The sequence below is a fragment of the Bombus flavifrons genome, chromosome 9, assembly GCF_040668555.2.
Source record: "Bombus flavifrons isolate JBK064 chromosome 9, iyBomFlav1_principal, whole genome shotgun sequence".
Taxonomy (NCBI): Eukaryota; Metazoa; Arthropoda; class Insecta; order Hymenoptera; family Apidae; genus Bombus; species Bombus flavifrons.
In genome coordinates this window covers 11,775,039-11,800,766 of record NC_138450.1, presented here as the reverse complement: position 1 = coordinate 11,800,766, position 25,728 = coordinate 11,775,039, and the positions used below count along the sequence as shown (strand labels likewise).

The following is a 25,728-nucleotide window of genomic DNA, read 5'->3' as shown; positions in this document are numbered from 1 at the left end:
AAATTATTTACCAAATGTCCAACTGGACAAATTGCAAAGTACAAATTAAATAATAGAAAAAAAGAATTTCCAAATTGTTTCCAAATTATTTACCAACTGTCCAGCTGGACAAATTGTAAAGTAAAAATTAAATAATAAAAAAAAATTTCCAAATTATTTACCAAATGCTACCAATATGGTCGTGACAGTCCTGTTTCGTTACAATGATAATGAAATTTCAATTTACCTACATAAAACACACTATGTATACATAAATGCATTCTGTAGTAAGTGTTCAAATACCGAGCGACAGTACGGCGTTGAATTCAGCGTGTAAAGATATACGTTGCACCGAACACTACAATTACCAGATAGATAGGCTATCTATCCGAAAAAGGACATCCGTATATTGCTGGAAAAGGGAATCATTGAAATGTGAACGTTCGTGCTCCAGTACGTGTAGAGCATTCTCTTCGAATTAACCAACGGACAACAAAGACAGAGGTGAAAGAATGACCGATTTTATCTTTACCGGCAGCAGCTGATCGAACTGTTTCTATTAATCTTGAACACCTGGGTTTGCGGTGGGTGCGTGCAGTAACCTTCTCTCCTCGTGCCCCTCGTTATTCCTGCCTTTTGCGAACGAACGACTGCGACGATGCTTTTGGAAACTAGTTTTACTCGCAATTTGTAACCGATTTTATTTTTAAAATCGCGAAGAATTCTATTGGAAATTAATATAGTCGTTTTTATAAATATTTCCAGAACGTCAAAGATCTATTTATCTGTTTTATCTGAGTACGGATTAAGATCTGTTTGAGAAGCGCTGAGATTTCCAAAAAGCTCGTAGCGTGGAAACAATTTCTCTGTAGAAAGACACGTAGTAACAAGGTCCAAATGTTCCAATATTCTAATAACAAAAATTGAACGATCACCGAATCGTATAAATTTCCTTATTCCTCGCAACGAACATGGAAGTTTGTCTAACGGTGCTATCTCAGACGATAAAACAATTTCTCGATTGTGTATCAACGAATCGTACGGTAGAACTCGAAGGCAAAATAATTATCGTGTCATCATCGATAGCGATTACTTCCGTTCTTCCTTTGCTTCTACTCTTGGTTATCGCTTGTTCCGAATAAATGAACGTTAACGGCGAGTTCGCACTTTGATCGATGACAAAACACGCGAAATGTCTATGCAGAATGGAGGAAGTGAGTCAGTGGCAAGCTGCGGATGGGCAGAAATATGCACAGTGCGAGGAGATTCGAGGCAAAATCGCGGCCTGGTGTCACGGTCACCACCAGCAGAAAATTAACACCGCCGCACGTGTTCGTGACTCCGTTTCGTTTCCTTCGCCATCCTCACGTGCACTTTTCGTAAACTACTGTTCGCCTGCTTTAGCCGGTCAAGGGGAACTGCTCGGTTCCTTTTTTTTTTTTTTTTATTTGAAAGTAGTTTACAATCAATTCTCATTGAGAATTATTCTGGCGTGGTACTATAACGTAAATAATAAATAATCATCGTATGTTTGGTTCTGGCTGAATCTAATGTTCAAATCTAGAGGCTAATGTCTTTTTAGCCTGCGGATCTGATTCGTCGTGTCAAGTAAAATTGGGTAATTAATGGGTTTTGTTAATTCTTGTGTTATATCTGTTACTGAATTTGGATATTTCAGCTCGGTTCCTGCGGAGCAAAAATTCCTATTTTACCGTGTACCGTGCAATTCCTTTTCTATCGTCTACCGTATAAGTCGTCAACTTGCTTCTGCATATTTCCATTGTCGAAGGGAACAGTTTCTTTTTTTCTTAAACGATTGGTCCCTTCTGTTCGACGAACGTCCTTTGTTGATCGTTGAGCTTCTCAGATGCGAATCTTGTTTTTATCAATTATTAGTCCTAAAGATGCGCGCAATAGTTTTAGTCTTTTTCTCAAGCGTTCATATACAGGGTGGTTGGTAATTGGTGGTACAAGCGGAAAGGGGATGATTCTACGCGAAAAAAGAAGTCGAAAATATAGAATAAAAATTTCTTTTTTAATTTTCTTTTTTTTTTTAAATTTTTCTATCGAGACAACGATGTACAGTGAGATTCGTTATAACGAGACGTGATAAAGTGCACGCGTACCGAGCGAGAATTCAAAGTCGATTTTCTCGAAAACAAAGCCTCAAACGAAAAATTTTTATTCTATATTTTCGACTTCTTTTTTCACCTAGAATCACTCCCTTTCCGCTTGTACCACCAGTTACCAACCACCCTGTATATAATTACTTTCGGTCGACATAATTTCTCAGGTTTTCCTCCAACCGCTTGGTTGATGCTGTTCTATTTAAAACGCCAACTTTATGATGCATCGGTGACGATAGATCATAGCCAGATCTCACGAAATAATAGCGAGCACGAATTATTAACGTTAACTTGGAGCGGGAAGTTCGTGCGCACGCGGCGTACTCTCCAGATCTCACACCGACAGATCATCGCTCATTCAGGTCGATGCAGCACGTTTTAGTCGCACAGCAGTTTCGGAATGTCGCTGATATACGAAAATGTGCGAACGTGGTTCTTCCGGGGCGCGAAACTTGACAGAAATTCGAATACGAAACGGGGCAAATATTTCGAATTAATTAATTTGTTAATTCGCGATGCATATATTACGTACGAATGGAAGAAAATTGTAAAAGAGGGCCTACGACTTTTGCGTTCGTTCGATAGTTTCTTGCAAAGAAAGATGTTTCTGCAAGGAAAACATAATGCGTTGAAACTTAAGATTAGTTTTGCCGAAAACAAATACGAGAATTGTCCCAGTTTCTTTCGACCAAACGCTGTCGCTATATTCGATAAGTTAAGATAAGGAAAAAATGTCATACAGACGTATGTCGCTGGAAGCATTGTTAAAGGAAAAAATTTATAGCAAGAAAACAGATCGTATGAAATATGCAGACAGAAGTTGTCGTAATACTTCTACGACTCTAACTACGACTCCATTTCAAAATATTCAGCATTTGTGTCAATGCAAGATTTCCAATGGCATGAAATTGAATTTATTACTCTTTGAAGTTCTCATTTATTATTGGCGAAGTTGAAGTCGTAAAATTATTACGATATCGTCTGAATGCTATTGAATCTAAATATTCCCGATCTATTAACATTTTGCATCGTAGTAACGCACGTTCGTTACCGCTCTTCCCATATGCCATTTTTTCTTTTTTCTTCTTTTTCTTTCTTTGTTGTAATTCTAACAATGCTTCCACTGACACACGTTTATCTGACCTTTTTCTTTTTTTCTTATCTCGACCTATAGTATCTGTCTAATTAGTCGATAACATTTTTCAATGTAATAGCATAGGTAACGACAGTATTGTAACGTAAGCGTGAGAGGATTCACGTGTCATTAGTCGATTTGTTTATTCGTAGATGCGATAATAATTGCAGACGAATATCGTTATGCCGTTTCTACTATTATCCACAATTATTCCGTGACTATTCAAGATGAACAATGTGTTCCGTGTTCCATGTGGCGAACCGGATAAGTTACGAAAAATCGAGGCTCGTTACGCAAACGTACGCAATGATCGCGTTGCGCAATCTCGGTGGGACGAGAGAAAGAGAATCACCGCGAAACGACAACGCATCAATTACCCCGAGCAAAACGACGATCATCGTGGTTGCGATCATTCACGGTTTAATCGGCGTTATTTCATGTCTATTTTCACGATTGTAGGTACTTAGGCGAGGTCCGCTGACATCATTGCGAATTGAACGTTCACCACTCGCGGCTTTCTTTCGATCGATCGTCGATATCGAGTACAATCGCGCATTTAGAAGATGCTTTCGTTACTCCGATCATTTTTCCAAGCCAGAGTGAAAATTCCACGCGAAATATATCGACATTTGCGAGAGCGAAACAGATTATAGCGCAATTTTTCCACGAAATTTCTAACAATGTATCCTGATTTTACAAAGCTTTTAGCCAAAGTTATGGGACAATTTATAACGAAAATTACTTATTCATAGACTACCTACGGAGTCTCTAAAACGCGAGTCAAATAGGCAATAATATTTCAAACCAGTCTAGTCACAATAACATCGCTTTTGATCTTTGATTTTTCCTTGATTTATACACTTTACTACTAGCATTCGTATGCTGTTGTTATACATCTTGTAGTTTCTACGTATTTTCAAATTCGTCTCCAACTTTGCCAATGTAATGATAATCGGGTCTCATCAAAGTATTAATGACATTTCGAATGTTTCGTATAACACACATAATTTATTCGTAAAAAGTTCCTGTAAGTGTTGGAATATTTTTACCTACGTCTGTATAAACAGTAAACATTTTATCTTCCTATTTGAAGAATCTAATAGGACATTCATGGACTAACTACAGAGTCTCTAAGACACAATTGACAATAATATTCTAGTCACAAAAATATCGCTTTTGATCTTTGATTTTTCCTTGATTTATACACTACTAGCATTCGTATGCTGTTGCTACGCGTCTTGTAGTTTCTACGTATTTTCAAATTTGTTTCCAACTTCGCCAATGTCGAGTCTCATTAAAGTATTAGGTTGTCGGAAAAGTTTCTTTCGTTTTATAAGGAAATAATAGACGCACAATGTTTTTTGTTTTATATTAGTTTATTAAATTATGCAGGAACATAATAATAGAAATAGAACGAAATGGATCGTAATTCAATAAAATAATATAAAACAGAAATTGTTGTTCATCTATTATCACCTTATCAAACGAAAGGAACTTTTCGGACAACCTAATACTAATAACATTTCGCAATGTTTTCGTAATAACACACATAATTTATTCGTAAAAAGCTTCTGCAAGTGTTCGAATATTTTCACTTGCGTCTGTATAAACAGTAAGCATATTTATTCTTCCTATTTGAAGAATCAAACACAATGTATAGCAATGTGTAATATCGTGCAGTGTATGAATGTAACAAAGCGTAATAGCAACTTGCCTAACACCGAACCAATTCACTGCGATGTTAACCCGCTTGCGTAACCCAGATGAGATGGAAACTACAAGTTGCATTCATGTGTATCGCTCGGTAAACACGATTCTCGTAATTGGCAACAAACGCCTATCACAGCTGAGAAAAACAAGATTCTAAAACGTGATTTAGCGACTCAATAAGATAAATCACAGACGAATAGTTTATGGTATCGGGCACGTAAAAAACTCTGCGTTTCAATGATCCGTTTTCAATTAGCACGGTTTATCGGACGAATTTACGTCAGAAACTTGTCGAATTGATTCAGCCTTGGAATTTTCTTCCGATCTTAAGGAAAGAATTCTTCGTGGGAATTCTATCGTTCCAATTATAGTCGATAAATTTAATTAACTTAACCGACCGAAGGTCGAGGAACGAAAACGACGTGCAAATGTAAAAACTCGAGAATTTAAAAGTCTAAATACAATTAGCAATTAAAAAGTTTGGAAATTTGAGTATTTGGAAAATTTTGATATTTGAAAATTTCAAGATCCATGCGTCCGTGATTTAATATTTAGGAATTTCCAATGAAAGTTTAAAAATCTAAAAGTCTGAGAACTGGAGAATTGAACATTTTAGAGAAATTTAATATTGGTAGAAATACGATATTTGAGACTGTAGAAAATTTATTTCTCAAACACCGACGATTTAATTTTTCATAGCTGTTGTTATTTTTTCTCTATTCTTTTTATATTCCACTAATTTTATATATTCCATAATATGTCCCATATAATTCCATAATAGATCTAATCGAATTTAAATCGAACAGTTAGAATTCTCGCGTGTGAAAGTTAGGAGAAACCTGCACTTGACGATAAAGTATTCGTAACAGACTTTAAATCCTAAAATAAATGTAGCTAAGAAAGAAAACAGACAGCTACCAAATAGCAAAATAAATTTACTTCCTCGAGTGAAAACGTTTATTAGAATGGAAGATAGTTTGGCAACGGGTTAATAGCTTAATAAGGAAGATAATGGTAAGTAACGTGATTACGTTGCAGCTATAGCGTAAGTATGTTCTAAATGCATATCGTAGGCAAGGAGAATGTTCTTCTTTTTTTTTTTTTTATTTGGAAGAATTTTACAATCAATTCTCATTGAGAATTATAGGTAAATTATTCTGGCGTGGTACTATAATGTAAATAACGTGAATTCTAGCTGAATCTAATGTTTAAATCTAGAGACTAATGTCTTTTTAGATCTTATCCATCGAGTCAATTAATTGAGTAACTAGTGGGTTTTGATGATTGTTAATTCTTATGTTATATCTGTTACTGAATTTGGATATTTCTTCTTTAACTGTAGGTATTTCAAGGTCGCGATGTATTGTTTCATTGGTAACATACCAAGGTGCATCTTTTAAGGATCTTATAGTTTTTGATTGGAATCGTTGGAGAATTTCTATGTTGGAATGACTCGCTGCTCCCCATAGTTGGATCCCATAGGTCAAAACAGGTTTTAATATGATTTTATATAGCATTATTTTACTCTGCACGATTCAGTTTGAACGTCTGCCAATGAGCCAGTAGAATTTTGATAATTTTAATTTAAGTTGCTCGGATTTATCTACGTTGTGAACAAGGAGAATGTAAATCGCACGTCGTTCTAAACTACATGACGTGGATTGTACAAATAAATAACAATATTAAAAGAAAAGATATGACAGCGATGAAACGGTGTCAAACGTCGATCGACGCGTACACGCGACATCGATCACCTCCTCGATCTTGATCCTGGAGATGTCGATCTTTATCTTGAAACGATCGTCGATGAGTCAATCGACTGGAATGCTTAAGATCGACTGGCAAGTGAACGCTTTGATCGACCGTCGTGCGATTTGCATCGGATCCGCCCAGATCCCGGCACGAACTTCGAAGATTTTGTATCGCTTACGATCGGTATGATCTAACGACGAATGACTACTCGTGCAAGGTGCACCAAGTGGCTTACACAAACGCGTGAAAAATAGAGGAATACTAGCGAAACCTTGTAACTGAAATTAAAATAGGAATCTTGTGGTATAATTCCTTGAAAATACGGTGACGAATGATGGATGAGGAGAATTTACGAATGACGGAATTGGAGTAAAGGTCTGAAAATGTAGCGAGGTTGATGCAGTGAAATTAATCCTTCGCAATATCACGTGACTCAGAAGTCGCGCAAACTATGTTTTTTTTTTATTATTATTATTTAATTTGTACTTTACAATTTGTCAAGCTGGACATTTGGTAAATTTTCCTAACTTAATTGCTAAATAACGTGTGGGTAGCTACTCCCAGTGGGATACCATCTTCCAGTTTGACTATTTTATTTCTTTAATGAGGTCAGTGGGGTGTATTCTTTTTAGTCTTCTTTCTATGAAAGACGTAAACTACGTGTATACCTATATTTGAAGAATTTGTACTTAACAATTTGTCAAGCTGGACATTTGGTAAATTTTCCTAACTTAATTGCTAAATAACGTGTGGATAGCTACTCCCAGTGGGATACCATTTTCGAGTTTGACTATTTTATTTCTTTAATGAGGTCAGTGGGGTGTTTTCTTTTTAGTCTTCTTTCTATGAAAGACGTAAACTACGTGTATACCTATATTTGAAGAATTTGTACTTAACAATTTGTCAAGCTGGACATTTGGTAAATTTTCCTAACTTAATTGCTAAATAAAATGTGGATGGCTACCCCCAGTGGGATACCATCTTCTAGTTTAACTATTTTATTTCTTTAATGAGGTCAGTGGGGTATATTCTTTTTAGTCTTCTTTCTATGAAAGACGTAAACTACGTGTATACCTATATTTGAAGAATTTGTACTTTACAATTTGTCAAGCTGGACATTTGGTAAATTTTCCTAACTTAATTGCTAAATAACGTGTGGGTAGCTACTCCCAGTGGGATACCATTTTCGAGTTTGACTATTTTATTTCTTTAATGAGGTCAGTGGGGTATATTCTTTTTAGTCTTCTTTCTATGAAAGACGTAAACTACGTGTATACCTATATTTGAAGAATTTGTACTTTACAATTTGTCAAGCTGGACATTTGGTAAATTTTCCTAACTTAATTGCTAAATAACGTGTGGGTAGCTACTCCCAGTGGGATACCATTTTCGAGTTTGACTATTTTATTTCTTTAATGAGGTCAGTGGGGTGTTTTCTTTTTAGTCTTCTTTCTATGAAAGACGTGAACTACGTGTATACCTATATTTCAAGAATTTTATTTGATTCGTTGATCTGGTATATTTCGTCTTTGCGTTACTATAATCCTGTCCAACAGTCTCATTTTCCATCCGATTATACATTCTCGTGATATCAAAAAATGTCTCAAGCTCGAGCAAGTATGAGAAAATTATTGTTGGTAGACAATTTCCTACTCGTACATACGCGTGATTTCCTCTGTCAATTTTACTTCAACATTAAAGATTCAAATAGCGTGTTTTATTTGTCCAAGAACGAGAGCAAGATTGAGATATAAATATTGGAAGATCACAGCGGACTTGATATGTATTGTAAAATATTCCTCATAAAGGATATTTTAAACAATCTAATCGCGTACTTTGCACGAAGGAAAAGTTACGTGTATTAGTTAGATGAGGTGCGTTATGTATAAAGTGATCCGTAGCTCTTCTTGGAATTATTTTCCGCAACGTTAGTCATAAAATTGATATTAACGTCAAATACGAAGTATACAGAATAACGTGAAATTAGGAACACAAGTTGCAAACAAAATTATAGTCGTTTGGAATCAGCCCAGCTGAGAAAGGATTAATGGCTGTGACAAGTGGCGGTACGAATCCACGATTAGAAATCTCGTCAGCTTCAATTTCTGAGCGGTACCTGCACGCACCTCATGCAAATTACCTGACACAATTGCATTCTCTTTCGCGTACCGATCATTTACGAACATTCTTTCTTACTGAATCATAGATATCCTTTCTTCTTCCCTTATTCCAAAAAGAAAAACGTGAGATAATGATCGCTGTTGGATGTAGAAGACATAGATATTATAACTGACTCATAAAATACGATATTAGTCGTGCGAAGATAGAAGATAACAGAGACTATTTTTCCCATATTTAATTCATTCAATTAATTTCAATTAATTTCCGAGAAGCGAAGAAAAATAAAAAAGCAAGTTCCAGTAATTTATTATAGGATCTAATTATCAGTTGATAGATTAAATTAATAGATCTACACACACACAGACGGTATAAATATGTATTCGTTAGTTAGCATAGGCGATATGTCGTGATATAATTAATAGAAAATCGCCTGTTTTATATTCAACCAACAATAGGAAGTAAACATGTAATAGGATAATTGAGACGTAAAAAATAGCGTGAAATAGTAGTGGCGAAAACAAACCGAAGAAGCAAAATATTTTGTAATTCCTAAGGAAACCAACAGACGCGTTATCCATCTACAAGACCAGCTCCTCCTACCAATTCCAATCTGAAAAATAACTCCTCTCAAATTTAATTTATCGTTCTCGTCTTCGTACGTTAAGAAACAAGGAAAATCATTCTTCTCAATATCGAAAAATAGTTCATTTCCCATGAAAAATTTCTAAGTTTGTAGCTTCGTCAAAAAAAAAAAAAAAAAAAGGAAAAAAATAAAAGATACCTTTTAACGTCCCGAGCTCTTAAGAGCTCTCGTTTTGGCGATAAGGCGTGACTTTTAAAAGAGAAAGAGACTGGCCTAGAATGGTTAAAAGTCGGGAAAAGTCACTAAACCGCATAATTCAGCAAAAAGTACAAGCGAGCAGCTCGCTACGACGGAAAGAAACTGTATATGGTAAAAAGGGAAGAACAAAGTTTCAACAGATAAACAACGACGTATCTCGGCGCTAATTGTGGGTTAAGTAGAAAACAAACGACGACAAAGTATTGCGCAATATCGAATGCATAATGCGCGTACTGAAACGTGCAAAGACCGTGAAAACGAATCGCCGATGCAACCGTGGCTACCAGCTATATTAATTATACATACGTTTATAGGCGAGCAACTCGGAAGAGCAGAAGCGTGGTAGTGCAACGACTAAACGCGTCATCGTCGTCGATCCTCCTCCGGTTCTCCATCCGGCTGGCGCCTTCGGCCGAGTCCGCATGTAAATTAATAAACGACCGATCTCGACCACCGAGAGACGAGAAGAGAAGGAGAGAGAGAGAGAGAATCGTCGTTGATCGCTGCTGTCCTTGGCACGTTTTCTTTTAAGGACCGGCCACGTTCAAGCTGAAAAGTACCGTTCTTCCACGAAATCGCGATCGAGTTTCGTTGCGCGATTCGTTCTTAATTCGCTCTCGTTGCCGGATGTTTTCTAAATCGAGATTTTTTATTTGTCGTTTCTCGAGAGGATCTTGCTCGTTTCTATCCTCGTAATTATTCAACCAGCTTCCTCTTCTTTTTCTTTTTTTTTTCTTTTGTTTTTCTTGCTATTTGCTGGTTGTTTGCCTCGTACATTCGTAAGGTTGTTTTTATCGTCTTAGGATTCTTTATTTTTACGTTTAACGGTTTATGTAAGGAGAAAGGTTTGGTTTTAACGTTTTAACGGCTTACGTAAGGAGAAAGAGCGAGTTTTCAGCGTTTTAGAAACGTGGAATTTATCCTGCAAAGGCAATCAAATTTTCAGTGTTTTCGAAATAGAAATCGAGGGGATCGAAAAAGGTGGAGACAACGAACCGGGGAATCGAATGATTCGTTTTGAAAATGTTATTTCTAGCTAAGATTTGTTGCTTTTTAATCCGTGTTACATATCGTGTATTATATTTTCTAATAATAATATTATATGTAAATAATAATTTGAAATAAAGTGCAATAACGTTGACTATCGACGATACCAATCGACAGGGTTGATATTTCAAAACAAAATGTTTGAGGTTATCCGATAGTTTGCGCTCGAATGTTTTTAGACTCGATACTAAGTCCGAGACTGAACTTTGTTCCAGCCAAGATCTTTTCTTGCCTCCGCGGTTTACTATTTCATAAACAGGACGTTCTCTTAAAATGTTATCGTTGTAATGCAAATTCTTCTTCCTTCTATTAACATTTTTGGAAAGAAAAGAACTGCCGTCCGAGAATAAATGTTTGCTGGCGTTTTAAGGAGGAAAACGTCCGTTGGAAGTCAAGGTGAAACGCTGAAACGCAGAAGAAAAAATATGCAAATGAAGAAATTGTCGAGGAAGATGAGCCGACCAGCTCCAAGCAGAAAAATTGCTTTTTATTCTATTTTATTGCCATCAGTTCTCATTTACGTACACTTAAACGTTTAAAACAAATGAAATGTTCAAATTCTTCGTAAACTAACCAAACAGCATCGCCATAACGATTTACAATGCGACGACAGAGTTTCATGATTGAATTATTTCGTACCTACGTTCTCTCCACCCAGCGAAACACCACTTCTACCAAAATACATACCTCGAACAATCGATTGCATAAAAAATAACGTCCTCTTTATTCTATGCCATAAAACGACACTGGAATAGGAAAAGGGAAGCCATGCCAAGCCATCGAACACGACAGGGACATTTCGAAGAACGATATAACAATAGCACGAGACGATAATTCGCTAGAAAATTCCAACGTCAACAAAATTTGCTCGCAGAAGAAGCAATTGGGCGCGATTATCGACTTGATATGAGAACCACTGATCGGCTGACAGGATGTGGGAGGCGAATGTCAAGGCTAAACACTCGTGGAAACCCTTGCCCCTCGATTCCCTTAGTCCACCTCTCATCCGATTCTGTTTGTACTCCGATTTTCGCCTTCTTTTTAACTGTCCTCCACCTCCGTCTCTTTCTCTCTTTTCGCTACATCCACAGAGCTACAGAAAATAATTTACGAAAGAGCTGACTTTTGTTACGCTCCTGCGGGCTGCGCGCGACAGGCCTGTTCGTTTCGTGAAAGAATTCATAAGACTCATGCGTGCCATGACATTCTTTCTCTCTCTCTCTCTCTCTCTCTCTCTCTCTCTCTCTCTCTCTCTCTTGGTTAACCCTGCCTCCAATTCTACCTTATTTCCTCGAGATTTATCGTTATCGCGTGCGAACATCGCGATCGTAGATCGTACGACTGAGCGCCAATTACGAGGTGCCAGGCTTACGCCTATGTACTCTTTGTTGAAACGTAGCTCGTTGTGCTTCCAGGGAACTAGGCAACGTTCAGGATGTTTGTACGTTGAAGAGCGCGTTTTCGAGGTTGTTCGATTGTTTCCAGGATTTATCGCGACAGTTTTTTCTTCGGGTTAAGCGTTAAATTAGGTGCCCGCTGAGAAGCAACTACGAGTTTCGTTGATGTTGCACGTTGCTTGAACAAGCGTGAGAAGAGCGTCGCAACCTTGAAACTTAATTATATCGAGTGCTTAATCTTGACGGAAGAAAGAAACGTTTTGGGTCGTTGAATTCTTTGTTAAATTACCAAAAAATCGTGTCAAAGGAATACGTCCGAGTAAATGGAGTTTTTCGCGCGAATGGTACGAAACAGGAGAGACGATAAGCTCTTGACTCGATAGAAAGTCGTTGGTTCTCGTTCCTCCAATTTTTCTCCCTGTTCCTTCTCGTCTCCGTTGCCAGTAACAAAAGATACCGCGCTGTTACCTGCTTTTACTCGAAACGGTGAAGATAAGAGAAAAGTAAGGGACACGCAGCAACCATTGTTTCGTAGATTCTATTGCTCTCGTCAACGTTACGCGTCTACGTGATTTGCTTAGAAGCTCGCGAACATTGTCTCGCTCTTCGCGAGAAACTTATTCGAGCCGTGCTACTTTTACGATCATTTTTCACCAGTAAATTCCACAAATACTAATTTCAAGGCTCGTCAGATCGTTACGAAACTGAAAGTTATGCCATAAGATATTATAAAATATTATAAAACAGCGTCGTAAAATCGGTGCGCTCTAGAACAAAGTTCTAGGAAAAAGTTGGACCAACAGGACGGTATTAAAAATTGCCCAAGGGGAATACCAAGGTTAATAACCCATCCAATCAAACTTTCGCGGCGATATAAAAGAAGCGGGAAGAATTCCAAAGTTTTAAAGAAGAACGCCGCGATTACAAAGTGAAAACGAAAGGCAATAATTACCAGAGCCGCAACGAGGGACCGCGGCAATTATGGTCTCTCGGATAATCGGTCGTCATGGAAACCCTCTTGGATAGTAGGAAACTTTCTCGATGCATGTCTCTCCCCTTATCGTTCGTCGTTGAGACCATTGTTGTCGTCGGTGTTGGAAATTGCTCTAATAAACTTAGCCGCACTTACATGCCCCTAACGGTACTCGTGAAAGAGAAACTGATGCCAGAAGAGAGGAGAAGAATGGTATAGAGGGGAGAAAACGGGAGATTTATCGTGACTAAGAAATCTCACGGTTGCCCGTTGCGTGATTGTCCTCCATTTCTTTCCACGAATCCACCGATAGCCTCGTTAATTGCTCGTCCTTATCCTGATCAATTATTTACCCTAACCGGTCAACGATATTTATCGCGAGCCTAAGAAGAGCAGGCGCCGCCCTTCTGCCAAAGATATATCGAGATTGTGGTTTTTCTCGTTAGGGAAGATGCAAGGTATTAGGCTCGTGTAAATTTACAGAAGATCAGGTAGACCCGTATAATCGTTAGGAAATTGTAGGAACCTTTACGAATTGCTATGTCGTTTGAAATTTTACGGCATAAGGAGCCCGCATACTTGACATTACCACGCTGACTTCATCGATGATTCTTTTATTTTTCATATTTTTCAAGTACAGAATTATCACAGAAGAAGATCGTCTAACGTAATGGAAGTTACTTTGAAGAATAGAATTATTCGGTTGGAGAATAGTATTACTTTGTCACGCGCCAGCGAAAAATCTCAATTTATAATTTGAGAGATCAACGAGAACGTTAGTAACAGTTGGATGAATTAATTGCTATTAATTGGATGTAATTGGTAATTGTATATCGATTAATGAATGTCCAGATCTTACCACGTGAAAGTTGACGCGTGTGCTAACCATCCAGCCTCCTTTTACGCTCGTTTCAACTCATTCCAAAGAAATTCTTCTTTTTGTGTACGTTGGCAAAGCGATCTTACGAATTTTGAACGAGCGATTTTTTAAAAGAAACTAACAAACCTGTTGTTTTACGATGTTCTTTTTAACGGCTTATTTAATAACGACCAGTAGTAGCAACAGTTTAGCCGTTTCAGCCTATTAGCCTAGAAATTGGACTTGGATCCGTGGACTGTAATATATACATTATCTTTACGCCACGGTGAGTAGCATAATTAATACGTGGTTCGGAAGTTTCTTGCAAAATAATTACAAGCCTAAATTGAAACTATGCTTTGGTAGTTTCGACAAGCGTATAACGTAAAGATCGTTCCACGGATTGTTCCATTTCTCGCCAGACAAAGATCACAAAATCATGGAATCCGTACTGCGCTGACCAATCCTTTCACATGTCCAGGGTTGATAGGTTTCTGCGTAACTTGGCTCGATGGTATCTGTCAGCACTCGTAATCATCCTGTATGAATAATGCTTACGCAATAAAACCAAGTAACAGGGAAAAGGAAAAAAAATATAAAAGCGTAAAATCACGAATACACCGTATACAAAAGTTGATTGAAGTTACGCAACGCTCTGTAAGCTCTTCCTGCTTCGAAGAAAGTGAAACGGATGCCGCCCACGTGGCGCGACGAGGCCATAGGAATCGCCTGCTGTCGAAACGGCACACGGCTAACTGCCACAGGCCGCACAATTTAATAGGACATCGTCCTGTCCTCGGTTGTAAATTCCAGCGAGGGATCCACGTTGGGCACGGCCAGATATTAAATTACGTTTAATAACATTCAGAAGTTGTAAGGCCGCCACGGGAGAATAGGGTGAAAGCGATTATCCTTTGTCAGGGGAGTCTGCCCCCGCACTATGTTAATTGCACTGGCATACGCACGTACACACGTACGTACAACGCGTTTGAACTTGTGTTAGTGAGCTTGAGTGCACGTGGATGCACGATCCTTTCGTTAATTAAGAGCGCCACTTCGTTGACGTGCCATTTCAGACGAACGTTTTTTAGAGTGCAGCGCACGATTCGCAATTTGCGCTGTGTTCGATCGACGATGAAATTGTACGATGAAATCGATCGAAGACCACAAGGCAGAGACGCGATAAGACACGTTTTGTTGTTTTTCATTTAGCAGCAATTTCGAAATGCAAAACGTTATCAACGAATCACATATTACCAAAACTATCCTTTTGTTAAACATTATGGCAGTCTTTCGAAAGATATTTACGTTCGAAAAAATATCGATTTTCTAAAGTATCTTTTATTACGTCTTGGGTATTATTAGATACGTTGAGAGAAAATTACACGGTAGTTTGATGAAAATGTTTGAGAGTTGCGTGTCCGTTTTTTTGTAGTTAGAAAATCCTTCTTGCGTACATGCGCGAAAGTAGATTGGAATCGATCAATTTTATACTCTGACCGAGAAATTATTAATATTTGCTATAAACAGACTGTATAGTGTAATAATTAATAATAAACACAATAGTAGGTATGAAAATGATAAATAGCTGAAATTAACGTGCTCCATAATTCTACCGTCCGCCTGTGTCTTTACTCAACAGCTTCGAAAGATTCGTTTCGTCATTAGTTAGGAAATAAGTATCATTTACCTCTTCACCCATAAATCCTTCCAAACGAGATGCTACAGCTACAGCGTAACGACGATATAACGATTAGGTAGACTGCGCGAAAGGCTACGAATTTTGTTATACGATCGTAACTTCCATGTAATCGTTATCCATTTATCGATCGAACAAACTTACCATTTTTATTTATTTCCACGAAAATATTTGGAAATTTCGAAATTTCACGCGTATGAATATCTTGCTTCGCGATACAGACGTCGTAGATTTTTATCGGTCGAACGTTTGTGGTAATAAGCGACTAGTATTTAACATTTAATACTTAATGTTCAACGTTTGATATTTAACATTTAATATCTTCGTTTTGTCTACGAAATTTAGCTTATTATTGCCAATTAATTCTGCAAAACTCGGCGATTACAAAATTGTCGATCGCAGTCCTCGATTTCGTGACTTCTGTTAATTGGCTCTCCTTTCCAACTTCTTCCTTTCTCCGAACGCTTAACCCTTTGCACTCTGAATTTTATTTCAATTTCGTTAGCTTCCAACACTTTCAAATGTTTTATTTGAAATTTACTTTAACCAAAAAGTAAGACAATTTAAATAAATAAAGGAAGAAAGAAATTCACTTAAATACCAGTTTTGTCCTCACTATTGTTGTATTTTCTAATTTTTAAGCGTACGATACATCTTGAAACAAGTTCCAGGATACAATCCTGCTTTTCTTTCGCATATTTCACAAAAAAGGTGCGACTGAAAGAATGTCGAGTTGGACTCGACAAAGGAGCTCTTGAGATAAAAATCACACTCGACATATGAGTACAAATGGTTAAATAATCGTCATTCGTATTCGTAATTTACCGAATGTCCAGTTGGACAAATTCCAAAGTACAAATTAAATAATAATAAAAAAAAATTCCTATTCGTTCTTTTCCTCGCGTCACTCGATCTTCCCGCGGTGTTACATTTTGTCCGTAAACATAAAAATGCACGAGGTTTAAGAACCGAAAGGCAGGCCTTCGAAGGTTCGTTCACACGAGTGACAACCGAAAACAATGATAAGAACGCGAACGATCTGGGCTAATCGGCGCTAAACGGTTCCCTGGAAGGATCCATTAAGGGGAACGCTCAACGACCGATCGCTTTAGTGGTTAATGCAACGCTTTCTTGCATTCAGCCGGATTAAGGCCACATCTGCGTAACTTTTAACCAGGTGACCAACGTTGATGAGGGTTAAGTACCCTTCAGGAAGGTCCATTAAGCCGGGTTTTCAGTTTCTACGGTAGCTGCGTTGCTCTCTTGCGGTTCGCCGTCACGGCAATCGCAGTTATATACGGTGTCATAAAAAGAAAATTTAATCTTGATTTTTTTCCCCATGAACTTGATGGCATAATTATCAAGCCAGGCAATATTTCAATATTCTCAATATCTTCGTATCACGACGGACGATATTTTGGAAATCTTTGAGCGAATGAGAAAACACGCGTTTGTTAATATTTAACACCAAATAGTAACGCGATTTTGATCATTCTTTCTCTCTCTCTAAACTTCGTGTTAGCTATCATTCATGTCGTAGAAATATCTACAGAGGAAGAAATTCGAAATTAGGTTGTCCGAAAAGTTTCTTTCGTTTTATAAGGAAACAATGGACGTACAGTATTTTCCGTTTTATATTATTTTATTATTAGATTCAGCTAGAATCAAACATACGATAATCACTTATTATTCACGTTATAGTACCACGCTAGAATAATTTACTTATAATTCTCAATAAGAATTGATCGTAAACTACTTCCAAATAAAAAAAAATATTATTTTATTAATTTATTATTTATTATTTTTATAATTACGTATGATTCATTTTGTTCTATCAAAATAAAGATCGCAACGTTCGACAGATTAGGTTTCATGTTTGTATAAAAATGTATCGTTGTAAAAGATAAGTCTGTAAAAGAAAGACACTTTTCGGACAACCTAATATCGATGATTATGCGCAAATTTACATAGCACCCTTCGTTCTTCGTACTCTCGATCGTTTTTTGTCGACTCCAATCGATGTTTTCCTACTAAATGCTATTCTAAAAAAAAAATTGTTTTTTATTTGGAAGTAATTTACAATCAATTCTCATTGAGAATTATAAGTAAATTATTCTGGCGTGGTACTATAACGTGAATAATAAGTGATTAAGAAAAAGAAAGAATGTAAATTCTAAGAATTTTTATTTATTAATATTTACAATAAATTCTCGCATTGAGAATTTTCAGTAATTTTTCTGGCGAGGCGCAGTGACATAGCTAATTATTTATAATAAGTTAATACTTATTATAGATAAGTATAATAATTCTAAAAATGAAGACAAAACCGTTTCGTTATTCTTATTATAATACCACTATGTACTCTTTATTATTCTGTTTCGTTTTTTATTGGCCGTGATCGATAATTATTTTGAAGACTCTTGTATACACACGAATATTCAAATACGCCTACCATATTGACCGTTCAAAAGAGAGTGCCACGGCTGAAATGGTAAGAGCTTTGAGAGCGAGTAGGTTAAAGTGTTAATGCCGTATGATTGCCGGCGAGGCTCCGGCCCGACGGGGAATAAGTAGCTTTCCTGCGTTAAACCGGCCGTGTAATCTACCGGGTGGTTAAAAAACAAACCATTACACTCGATTTTTTTCAACTCGATATTTATTATTAATTTCGATATTCGTTAAAAGTTTCCTGGAGATTGCAGTTCACGGAATTTGTCTGAACAAAGCGCTATTAACACTGGAACTAACGATAGTTAACACGAAGCTATTTCTACCAAAACCAGCGAAAATGACTGGTCCTTAGAAAATACGTAATAATAGAATATTTTTATATTTATTGATTTATTACTCTCTTACAAAAGGAATTCCATGTTACGTAGTACATTTTTGATATTATCAGGCCCCATGGTCTACGAAAATTACCCAATTAAAAAACACCGATTTTGATTAACTTTTTACAGAATGATGATACCATTAACAGATGCAAGACATTTTTTTTAGTAGCGATGATTCAGTTTAAAGGAGTGAGAAACATCATGAAAGTTCAGTGTAACTCCATAAAGTCGTCATATCCTGGAAATTACTTTAGATAAAAAAAAATCCAGGCGTTTTCAGAGAAATGTACTTTTTAGAGAGATTAAACTATATAAATAGTTTTTTGCAAAAGTCATACATGATTACAGATTTCCTACTTTCACTGAATTTTTTATCCCCTTGAAAGCGAATTATTTTTTTTTTTTATTTACTGATATTTACAATCAATTCTCGCATTGAGAATTTTCAGTAATGAAAGCGAATTATGCATGCGAAAAAATTACTTGCATTTGTTTAAAAAACTGCTTATAAAAATATATAATATGTAACAGCATTTGTAAATAAATAATTCCTCGTTGTAAAATTTAAGTGTAGGAATTCAATGTGTATTTAGGAGCTGCAAAATTTTTGAACCCGGCCCCGCAAATGGTAACGCCGGCCCTGGGTATTATTAATCCATCTGGGACCACGATCCCTAAACGACACATTTAGCAAATTGCAGAACCAGTCGTTTTGACCGGTGTGGTATTTCTATTGTTAACATCTAGCGATCTAGCGATCGATCCGGAATTTTCCCGATATCTGATATCGTCATATCGAACGATACGCGGTAAAAATTTGAAAAATGTGTGGCAAGTTGCAGAAAACGAGGAAACTGGTTAATTGGGGGTGCGATAAACAGATTGCAGGACCCTTTTACGCTTTGACGAGTACCAGTCATTTTCACTGGTATTGGTATAAGTAGCCTTGATACAAAATTATTTTCAGTTTTAATGTACAGGGTGGTTGGTAACTGGTGGTACAAGCGAAAAGGGGGTGATTCTACGCGAAAAAAGAAGTCGGAAATATAGAATAAAATTTTTTTTTTTAATTTTAAAAAATCTACAGTGAGATCCGTTATAACGAGACGTGATAAAGTGCACGCGTACCGAGCCAAAATTCAAAGTCGATTTTCTCGAAAGCAAAGCCTCAAACGAAAAATTTTTATTCTATATTTTCGACTTCTTTTTTCGCCTAGAATCATCCCCTTTCCGCTTGTACCACCAGTTACCAACCACCCTGTATAAAAAACAAAATAAAATTCATTATATTATTCTTTTAGTATCGTTGCAAATGTCATTATTTCATCGCGGAAAAAATATAACACGAAATAGGAATTTTAAAATAAAATTGTAAAACCAGTCGATTTGACTGGTGTGGCAGTTCTAATGTTCAAGACACGATCGAAATCCGAAGAACCACAAATACGTCATCTTAATGTTTGTATATTCCGAAATATCTATACGTGCCATGAACACATAAATATCTACATGAACACAGTTTAGCCGATGTAATTTAGCTCTGAGAAAAACAAAAGAACACGAAATATAAGAAATGTCCGAGCAAGGATATTATTGTATTCGTGGGATTGGTCAATTTAAATGGACGAGTTTACTCGTGTTCTCGGTTTTGAAGTTAATTCGCGCTAATCGCTTCTAAAGAAAGTGTGAAATATTTTTACAGGCGTACACGCGAAGACTTCGTGATCTCGAGTTAAATTGCGAGACGCGATTTTCACTGACACACGGTTGTGTGAGTGATACGTGCGTTGCGCGCTCGAAGGTCCTGGCTTTCCAACGAGAGGACACGTCCATCCTGTCGCGAAACGACGACAGCGATTCGCATATTTCCCAATGTCCTTCGAGTACACCGTGCAACGTCAATTTTTCTCTCACGAATCTAACCGATCTATCTAATCTGGAAATAAGAAAGAATTGTAAAGAACAGTTTTATCTCTTGCATCGATGAAAACGGGCGAAGGTGTAATTTCTTAGAACTAAAAGCACACCTGGCCATTCCTTTTCTTCCTCAAATCGGACAAACGTTAGATTCAGCTAGAATCAAACATGCGATGATCATTTATTATTCACGTTACAGTACCACGCCAGAATAATTTATTTGATAATTCTCAATGAGAATTGATTGTAAAATACTTCGAAATAAAAACAAAAATCAGACAAAGATTTTCATCTCGATCCGTATCCAATCGCTGTAACGCGTTGCTCGCTGTCTTACTTGAACCATTCACAGGCTAACCTCGATTTTTTCACACTTTTCGAAATTCTAATGTCAAAACACTCGATCGATGTTTATATAATTCCACTAATTTCCTCTATTTTTGTCTCATCGAGTTAACCCCGTTAGCAAACGAGCGGCTCATTTTTCTCCTGAATTCCTGTTTTCCAGGTGCATAAGTTGCTAATGTTACGTCAACAGCATTATTTAGATAATTGAATTGACGCAGTGTATACGTCAATAGCGACGAAACGGACAATAATTAATAGCAACCTGACAAAGATCGAGACGGATCACTGTAAACGATATCAAAAAAAAAAAAAAAAAAAAGAAACAACATCGTTATCAAACTGTATTGGCCATGTTACTGACAAATTAGAATGTTGCGTCCAGAAACTTACGTCATCCGGAACTACTGCGAGTTGAGTATCATCGTACATTGTATGGTTATTTTAGCTGCTTCAACCGTATGATACTACACGCCAATAGTGCGCGTACTTCCACTCGTCTTTCTTCTGTAGCTCGCTTACTTAAACTTCAGCGATCTCTCATCTCTTCTTAGTTAATAATTCTTGCCACTTAACTTTCTGTTTAAATAATTAGTTGCTCTTCGTCAGTTACGTATCAAGCAGAACTAGTCTTACTTATTAAATTCCTGATAATTAGGATAATTATCTTAATTACTCACTTTCTCGCGCATCGTTTCTATATCTTCTATTACCAATGACTTTTACAATAAACAAATAAATTGCAAATCTTGTAAATGGCAACTTGTAAGCTACTAACTAGAGAAGTGCAGAGAACTAGTGGAATAGAAAGAAGGAAACATCGATAAGCAAAGCTGTGGAGGAGCAGAGTTTAACACGATGTCGCGCGCGTTTCACGGTCAACGTGCGTGCGGCCCCTGCCAGTCTAGGCGTCGGGACGCCCGGCGCCACGTCTGTACGCCCCTGCACCCTCGGCACCCGCGGAGCCTCGTAAATTCAGGAGCGGATCGCGTTGCTGCCTCCCCCGTTTCTCTCGCCTTATCGGTGTTCAGGGATCGTCAGCGATATAATTTCGCAGTTCTTTCGTCTTTATTTTACTTTTTCGTCAACGCCGCTTCGATCGCACTCTGCTGATAGTCGGGTAACTTCTCGCCGGATTATTCTCGCAGCTTCCTCGGGTCTTTGAACTTCGCTCTCGGCGTATTCTCATCTTCTCAATTAAAACGTCCTATCTAGCGTCTATCATCCTGGTTTTTCAAGATTGCGCGTCGAAATATTTCAAGTTCCCCGTGCTTTGATTCTTTCAAGTACAATTGTACGGTACAATGGTACGAAATAACTGTTTCTTTTTAATCGAACGAAGAGAAACGAAGATGGTAAATTGCTTCAGTTTCGAAACTGTAGATACGACGTTTGAATCGAAGAGACTATTCTTCGTATTCTACAGATAGGCCGTAGTTAAAATTATTAGGTTGTCCGAAAAGTTTCTTTCGTTTTAAAAGGGAATAATAGGCGCACAACGTTAGTTTATTAAATTATGCGCGAACATAATAATAGAAATAGAGCGAAATGGATGATAGCTAATTTAATAAAATAATATAAAACGGAAATTGTTGTTCATCTATTATCACCTTATGGAACGAAAGAAACTTTTCGGACAACCTAATATTATTATCATTACATTATTTATCTTTCAAAACAAACGCAGCCTAATACGAAGCTTAATCACGTACTCGTTATCGATTCAATTTTACTCGATCAAACGTAGAATTTCCCTGTTTCTCGATCGAACGACAATTCAATTGGAAATCCTCGCTCCTCCACTTTCAACCACCAAAATACCTCCCCAGGTTCCCCTAAAGAGGAAAGCAATAACTTTGTCCAAGTACACAAAGATACCTAAAGTTCCCGAGGAATCGTCGCTGTCTCCGCAAAAATTCTCGTTGAAGAGGCGACTCGTTTGAAAACAAAAGGGGCGAGCAACCAAGGGGGTTCACCGCGATGAGTTGGGGTCGCTCGATTTCCGTACTCTCTCCGCCTTTGTCGCGCAGTGATAGAAAGATCGATAAAGTTTCGAGGGTTCCGCCGCGTTCTCTTTGCGACTTCGAACCCAGGATTACGAATCCTTAAGCCGGGTATTCAGCAAACGCGCGTTTCCGACAAACGCGTGTTAATATCGGTGAGCGTTTGCGAGATATTCGACGGTTCGAAATTTCCGTCTTCCTCGTTCGCAAAGGTTCTTTCTCCTGTTATCTCCTCGATTCGGTTATTTTTCGATACCACGTTATATTTTTGAATTTTTCTCAAAGCAATTTTTCAATCGCGCCATACGAGTATCGTGCAGTGGTATCGCGTTAAATCGCAATAGCCGATAGCACCGAATCGAAACAAATCGCGATAGTAGCGAATTGTATCGAACGCCGATATGAACGAATTGGATCAAATGTACCGAATGGTAATATCACCGAATCGACGAGTTTGGAATACCACGTACATGGCAAAACTGTGTTTCGAAAAATATTCAAAATTGACATTTTCTTTCGTTTATCGAACCGCGATATTTATGAAAATTGCATTTTTTACGTAGAATAAAATAACACGGAGAAAGACGATTACTTTGCTTGCAACGAGAAATGACAAGGTTTTAGAAGAATGATTTTGCACCGCCTGTTTCCAAATATCGCGTTTGCTCGTTACGTTACAACGATTGTGTCACGTCGGAGACACAAGAAATCACGAAATTGACAGATCACCGGTGTGAGCCTCGCGTCTCAGTTCGAACGTTTCATAAATAAGGTGAAAAATCGAACTTTAGATATATTTGGTAGTAAAATTTATTATACGAATCGGACAGAGTGACGGTTCAGTGTGTTTTAACAGAGAAGAGTACGTCGTGGAAATTTTTCTGCGGAACATTTTTTCGTATCGTTCGTGTTTCCCGAGATGTTCGATTACCTTTGGTACAATGACATCGTGCAATTATGTTGTGATGTCATACCATTTTTTTTTTAATTTTCGTAGATAACGATGCGTGAACTACATATTGCGATTCAGGACGATTCAGTGCAATTGGGTGCAATTTGGCGCGACTCGGTGCGATTTGGTGCGATTAGTTGCAATTGAGCGCAATTAGGTGCAATCCGGTGCAACTTAGCAATATTGCAATTCGATACAATTCATTGCAACTTGATGATATCGCGATTCGATGCAATTGAGCAGCTCGTCGGATCACGGGCGTTTCACGAGATATTCCCCTTCTTTCTAAATCTAAATTAAATCTAAAGACTTTGCTATACGTTGGTGTAAATTATCCACGTTGTAGTGCAATAATTCACTTAGGTTCGCGAGAAGATTAAACATTTCTCGAGAAACGCTCCTTTTCTATTTGATATTTCCCAAACCGCGAAAGAAGATATTTGCAAAGAAATTTGAATTCTTACGAAATGTTTTTTTTTTTATTTACAAGTACTTTACAATCAATTCTCGCATTGTGAATTTTGAGTAAGTTTCTCTGGCGTGGCACAGTGACTAATTATTTATAATAAGTTAATAAACCTATTAACTCGTTATAAGTAAGTATAATTTATAATACGAAATGTCAACGGACAATTTTTGTCGATTTTCGTCCTGATACATTTCGATAAACATCGATTATTTTTAAATCTTTGACAATACCAATAACTTCGATGCGTAACGCTTTAGAAATTAATGGCGTAAAATCAGGAAAAATTATTGAACGTTACACTCTGATACAGAGAAACTGAATTTATAGATATTCCTTCCATTATCGATACAATTTGGCATCAAACGAAACTGCGTTTTTCGTCATATCTGTTTTCTATTCAGTAGATATTTAAAAAATCTCTCATATCTGTTTTTATCGAACTATATTTACTTAAACGCGTGTTTAATTTTGTGATTTTTTTTTTGAAACATGACATTGCGTATACGCAATTCTTGCAATCACGCGTCGTAACTGACACAGAGCCGTAAATTTTCTTTTTTTTTCTTTATTTGGTAGACTCTTTACAATCGATTCTCATTGAGAATTATAAGTAAATTATTCTGACGTGGTACTATAACGTGTATAATAAGTGTTTATCGTATGTTTGGTTCTAGCTGCATCTAATGTTTAAATCTAAAGGGTAATGTCTTTTAGCCTGCGTGTCAAGTAATTGAGTAACTAGTGAGTTTTGGTTGCTGTTAATTCTTATGTTATATCTGTTACTGAATTTGGATATTTCTTCTTTAACTGTAGGTATCTCAAGGTCGCGATGTATTGTTTCGTTGCTGACATACCAAGGTGCATCTATTAAGGATCTTAGAATTTTTGAGTGGAATCGTTGAAGAATTTCTATGTTGGAATTACTCGCTGCTCCCCATAGTTGGATCCCATAGGTCCAAACAGGGTCCATACATTAGCGATAGAAAAACCAAAGTGGTCTATCGAACATACCACAGGCCATCGAAACAACAACGTAGAGAGTGTTCCAGTGTCAGAAAACAGTAACAGCATGGCCATCTCCACCGAAGCGTCCTGTTTTGCGACCAAATTTTCAGGACAAGAAAATCAACCAAAAACAAAATTACATAAAAGCTCCGCTCCCCAGCGGCTTAAATCCAAAGAATAGATTTAAAACACAAAAAATGTAATTAACGCCGACACATAATATAGTATGGCTACGTCGTACCGTCGCGTATCGGTACTTTTGCCTAACACATCTTATCGAAATTCATAGTTTATTGTGAATACCCAATATGTATTAAAAATTGTATCTTGGTAAATAAACTCTAAAAAAAAAAAAAAAGCATGGCCATCTCCGACCTGGACCCCAGCGACACCACCTCCATAGGAGCCAGACCCATAGTATCGGGTTATCCTAAAAGTTTATTTTTTTTTTATTATTATTATTATTATTTAATTTATTCTTTACAATTTGTCCAGCTGAACATCTGCTAAATTTTTCTAACTTAATTGCTAAATAACACGTGGATGGCTACCCCCAACGGGATA

The 25,728-nt window shown here is 37.3% G+C and overlaps 1 protein-coding gene and 2 long non-coding RNA genes across 4 annotated transcripts in view; 1 reads left to right on the top strand and 2 right to left on the bottom strand.

Moving 5' to 3' along the window:
• The window catches only part of LOC138183169 (uncharacterized), a 40,206-nt gene extending 27,516 nt beyond the window's left edge, over positions 1–12,690 (bottom strand). Inside the window, exon 1 of one of the 2 annotated variants that reach the window (XR_011174004.1) lies at positions 9,971–12,690. This is a non-coding gene — a long non-coding RNA (uncharacterized LOC138183169). The remainder of the gene's footprint in view (positions 1–9,970) is intronic. The other variant, XR_011174005.1, reaches the window with a different exon arrangement.
• LOC138183118 (lymphotoxin beta receptor inhibitor) overlaps positions 1–25,728 on the top strand; it is a 201,786-nt gene that overhangs the window by 113,606 nt on the left and 62,452 nt on the right. The window lies entirely within an intron of this gene.
• On the bottom strand, positions 19,602–21,275 carry LOC138183164 (uncharacterized). Its single transcript, XR_011174003.1, has 3 exons — positions 21,129–21,275; positions 20,501–20,546; positions 19,602–20,409 (listed from the first exon to the last, which is right to left on the bottom strand). It is a non-coding gene; the product is annotated as an uncharacterized LOC138183164 (long non-coding RNA).